Here is a 5,913-nt window from a genome sequence, read left to right on the forward strand (position 1 = left end):
AAAAAAAGAAAAAAAAAAGAAAAAAAAAGAAGAAATTCCATCACAAAAGACTGCGTTAAGATGGAGTGAAGGCTGTTGATGTCCTTCATACATAGCATGCATTGAAAAGACACAAAGTCATGAGCAAAGGTCCTTTCACAATCTTTAGCAATTACTTCCTCCTTTGGACAAGATAAGTGAATAAAAAAAGTCTTAGTAACTGTAACTCTGACCATTTGTACGTTATTTCTTGTGATATTGTGCTGTAAGGTATGTGACTACGTTGTCAGATGTCTTATGAGGATGTTATCCTAGTGTGGTGTTTGCTCCAGATTAACGCAGTGTTTTGTTTGGAACTGTGTAGGTGTACAGATAGAACATGAGATATAAAGTTACCTTTAAAGTTGATGAAACGAGTTTTGGACATTTCTATATTTTTATATATTACAAAGGGCATTTTGAATTTTTTCTTGCAGTTTTAATAATTATTTAGTGTGGTAATATACATACATTGTGACACTGTTTCCTGATGTACCCGTTACTTTGGTGTAATTCTATTTTATGTAGCAAATACGTGTATATACAAAGGAGATTCTGTAAAAATACGATTACGAAATAGGCTCGAGCCCTTTGGAACAGGGACTGTCTTCCTGCATGTCTGCAAAGCCCTTCATGCCTCGGGGTCCCAGCCACAGCTGCCATCCGAGACCTGTGGTGAATAAACTGTCAAGAGATGAATGTGAAGGAGCAGCTCTTCTGCTCTCTGGAGAACCTTAGTACAAAGGTGCCATGAAGCTCACCTTGCCGCTCCCCAGTGCCAGGGCCATGCCATGTGTGGTTGCTCCCAACCACTTGCCAGCAGCCCAGAGAGCCTGGGATCGGTGCTCTTTGCTCTGGTCCTTCCCTTTGGCAGTAGAAAAGGAAGTCTGAGGTAGGAGCTTTGATGTCAGAGAATCTGCCTTCCTAGTGCTTGGGCCTCATGCAGCATCCCTTGAAGCCAAACTAAGTCATATCTGCGTCTGGGCCTCTAAGTGTGTTCCTCCAAGATTGAGTTCTGCTGACAGCAGCTCTGTTGTACCTGAGGACCTTGTTGGTCAAGTTCTTCAGGAATGGTCTAAAAATACTGTAAAAATATAAATATATTTAATTACATGTACTGAAAATAGAAATCCTATTTGTTGTGGTCAGAGTTCAGATTACTATGTGAGTTTTGATTTCTTAGTCATACCTGCATATATATTGCTTTAACTATGTTGTATGAAAGAGGAAGTGATTCTAAAGTGTGTGAAAGATCAGGATTACACCTGTATTTGTAATGGTTGTGTTGTTTAGGAATGGATATCAGTGAACGTAACTCCATATTAATGCAGTTTTTTTGCATTAGAATGTGTGTGTATATCATACACCTGCATTTTATATATAATATATTATATATTTGGTACTAACTTTATATTTTCCCTCAAATTTGCCAAATCTTGAAGACAAATGTTCTCACTTGTAAGACTTTGGTACTTAATAACTGAATGTATCTGAAATGTTCTGGTATGAAAGACAGTAATGTTGTAGAGTACCCCACGATACAGATGTCTCAACCAGCAGGCGCGTTGCCTTTGTTGCGTGTTACATCTCAATCCACTGCAGCATCACCTCACGTCTCATGAAATATTGTCCGTGTTTTTAACTAAACTGCAGAGCTGCCCTTACAATACAGCTGACAACAGTTCTATCATGTATGCTGGCTGGTAGGAGTAAGAATACAATAGTCACCAGTGTGCCACAAATGCATTTATTAAATGCAGAAATACACATTTCTACAAAGGCCAAAATCTTATGTTGTATGTTCCTTTCTTGTCATTACATTGTATGATATTGTAAGATTATTGTATGTCCTAATTTGCATTATAAAATGTTTTTCCTACTTAAAGGCATAAATATAGCAACTTTGTATAAAGGTAGCTTTCTAGATTTTTATTTCTTTTATATAAAAAGGTCTAAACAGTGAGAGTATCATTGCCAAACTGTTTATAAAATTTCAGTTCATTTGCCCTGTTTGATTAATTTGTTTTTACAAACATTCCATATTTCTTTTAAGAAAATTATATTATACTATGCAGAAAGAGTGTATTTTTATGCCATTCCACGTTAATCTTAAAACAAAAAACCTTAAAAAGCAAAAAATCCCCCCCCTTGTTTTAAGCTATCCTTACTGAGAAAGCTTACCAAATGTTCATTTTTAAAGATGTATTATGTATTATGAAACATTTTCCCCTTTACCAGTGCCAACTTCATTTGGAAAAAAAATAATAATTGTAGCATGGCAATAAACTATTGATTTTACATTGAAAATAATGTGTGGGTTACTTCAATATTTACCACTGTGAGTGCTGATACATACTGCATTAGTAACCTTTTTTGCTTTTCTTTAAATCACTGCTTCAAAGCAATGATAAATAGCTATTTTTTCCCTCTGGTAATTCCATTCAGCAGTGGCAAGAAAATCCAGAAGACAATGACCCGGTGTTTGTAAATTTTTCTGGAAGCTTTTGTTTCCATTCTGTTAGAGTTCTGTTCCTTTCTTCTGCCCATAGGCCTGGATTTTTGTTGTTGTACTGCCGCTATCTGCTACTCGTTAGCAAATCACATACCCTCAAGTTATTAAATGACTAAGATTTAACAAAACCTAAACTTTTTTTTTTAGCATTGTACCAATGATTTCAGAAAGTGTAATAGGAAAAATAAATACAAGGCTGAAGCCCTGTCCAGATGGCCTCAACGATTTCCTCCAGAGATGATAAAATGTAGTGATCTTGTCCTGCGTGATGCAAGATTTAGATTAGTTTGAAAACATACAGTAACTAATTTATCATAAAACTAAACTATCATATAACAAAATTATCATACAGTGGCTTGAGTTGGAAGGAACTTAAAGACCATCCAGTTCCAAGCTCCTGCCATGGGCTGGTTGCAACCCACCAGCTCAGGCTGCCCATGGCCCCATCCAACCTGGCCATGAACACCTCCAGCGATGGGGCACCACAGCTTCTCTGGGCAGCTGTGCCGAGGCCTCATTACCCTCATAGTGAATAATTTCTTCCTTATATCTAGTCTAAACGAGCCCTCTTTCAGTGTATAGCTATTGCCCCATGTCCTGTCACTGCACTCCTTGACAAAGAGCTTTCCTGCAGGTCCCTGTTTAGGTAATGGAAGGCTGCACTGAGGTTTTCCCCAGAGCCTTCTCTTCTTGGGCTGAGCAGTTTCAGTTCTTTCAGCTTGTCTTCATAGGAAAATCAGTATAATAAGTAATAAATAAAACTAATAGTGTGAGGGATATAGTTACTAAAATATCATGCAACTGATGTAATCCATCGCTGTTACCAATAAAAATATGCTGTGTTCTGAAATTTTGAAGTTGACTTAGATGATGTTAAAAAGCCAATTCTCCACCAATAATGCTACAAACTGCTCTTGTTAAAAAGCCTGTACATAAAGCACAGTAATACACGTGTTAATCTTCAGCATCCAAAGGACGGGATTTTGTGATGATTGTTTTCCCTTGCATTGGGCCTGCACTGGACCTGGAGCTGTGGGGCACAGAGCATGCAGAACAGTCAGCTCCTGAGCTGAAATGTGCAGCATAGTCTGTTCTTAGGCAGTCATCCCATAACAGGGGGAGGTGAGAAGTAGTATCAGTTTAAGGAGCTTCTGCTTGTATTAAAATATTGCAACGAGCAGAGATCAGAAGGTACAGCTTCAGCGTTGGCATGATCTGCTATTGAGTATGTGTGCATTTCTAAGTGCAAATAATCTTAGCTAAAAAGGTTATGTTGGTTATTTGATCTCTGGTGTTTTCCGGGGGGTTGTATGCGAAGCACAAAACTTTTTGTCTCAGTTCATGTTAAAATAACCCAGAACACAGCTCATTTATAACCTCAACTAACACCACAATAGCAGAAATGTGAATTAAAATCAATATTAATTCAATGTACATCTTATGAATGCTCTGAGATAAAAGTAGTTATCTTCGTTTTTTCCAGTCTATTAACCAACCCAAAACTTAAGATACTTTTCTATATATCTATGATGGAAACTGAAGATGCTGTAATTGAATGAGTACTCATTTTCAGAACAAGACTGGAGTGAAACCATGTTCCATTCCCTGAATAGGACAAAAAACCTTTCCAAAAAATCCTAAACTAGGCATGCTTACATTGAGAGACAAGTATGAAAGGTAGCAGAGTTTTAGGAGGTCGTTGTAGCTCTCCAAAGACACGTCTGCTGCGGATGGTGTCCTAATTAGATTGTTCTCAAGTGGGGAAGCACGACAGTACTCAATATGAGTGATCAAGCTTCCCTTTATTGTTGCACACATAGGGTTTATATATGTTTCTGATACACATGTATTCGCTTACTATTGGTGTACAACGTTGGCTGCTAGGTGGGCTGCTCAGCCTTAACCAATGCTCACTCACCATTCACCCCTGTGCTGCTAAGCCAGTTTACTTGTCAGCCACCCCCACATCCACGGAGCACAGCTGCAGATGTGGGCCCGCTGTTTACATGCTGCCCCAAGGACGTTGTGACTCCTATCTAACTCCTAGTGTTTTCTCATGGCTATGCACTCTGTGCCGCTGCACCAGCTATGCTCGTACATATTCTCATGGCCGCCCTGCTCTTGCAGCCATTCCCCAACACATGTCTTTGGCCAGCCTGAGTCTTGAACACATACCCAGAGATGTTTCTTGGGATGTGCTGTCTCAAAAGGTTTTGCTTTTTTAGCCAGGGGAAAAAAAACAAAACAAAACAAAAACAAACAAACAAAAACAAACAAAAAAACAAAATAAAACCCAACAACATTGGAGAGAGTATAATCCCAATTTCTGGCATAAGTAATCTGAGAGCAAGAGAATACCAGTTAGAATATGTTCTTGAGGATTAAATAATACAAACCAATTTATATGTACATCATAGGATCATAGAATTGTTTGACCCTTATCGGCCATTTAGTCCACCCCATCTGCAATGGGACATCTACAGCTACATCAGGTTGCTCAGAGCCCCACCAGCCTGACCTTGAGTATCTCCAAAGACAGGGCATCCACGGCCACTCTGGGCAACTTGCTCCAGTGTCTCACCACCCTTACTGCAAAAAACTTCCTCCTTATGTCCAACCAGAATCTCCCCCGTTAGTTTGAAACCATTTCCCTTAGACCCATCACAACAGACCCTGCTAATTTTTTCCCTTCTTTCTTACAGCCCATCTTTAGATACCGAAAGGCCACTACTGGGTGTCCCCAGAGCCTTCTGATAATTGACCAGCTGATGAGGTATCAGGAGCACAAGCTTTATGGGGATCAGCTAGGGGCCTGGGATTGTTCAATCCAGAGGAAGCTCAAGGGAAACCTTATCATCCCCTACAACTGTCTGCAAGGAAGTTGTATTGAGGTGGGGGGTCAGCCTCATCTCTCAGGAAACAGTGATAGGAAGAGAGGTAATGGTCTTAATTTAGACCAGGGGTGGTTCAGACTGGGTATTGGGAAGAATTTCTTCTCAGAAGGGGTGGTGACGCATTGGCACAGGCTGCTCAGGGAGGTGGAGGAGTCACTGCTCCTGGAGGTGTTCCAGAACCATGTAGATGTGGCACTGAGGGCCGTGGGCATGGAGGAGGTGGGTTGATGGTTGGAATAGACAATCTTAATGATCTTTTCTAGCCTTAATGATTCTATTAATGATGCTACGACTGTAGGTGACAGGCTTTTTGTAAGCAGAAAAAGCAACAGCACCAGGCTTAGGTGGGCACTGGCACAGCTGTACTTCCCAGAGAACAGGCAGCAGTGCTCCGGGTGCACTATGGAAAAAGATTGCGATGAGAGGGACTGCGCAGGACTGCCTCCCTGATCTAATTCTGCTTGCTTTCAATGGGCGATATGGGTGATA

Source organism: Meleagris gallopavo, chromosome 1, assembly GCF_000146605.3.
Source record: "Meleagris gallopavo isolate NT-WF06-2002-E0010 breed Aviagen turkey brand Nicholas breeding stock chromosome 1, Turkey_5.1, whole genome shotgun sequence".
Classification (NCBI taxonomy): domain Eukaryota; kingdom Metazoa; phylum Chordata; class Aves; order Galliformes; family Phasianidae; genus Meleagris; species Meleagris gallopavo.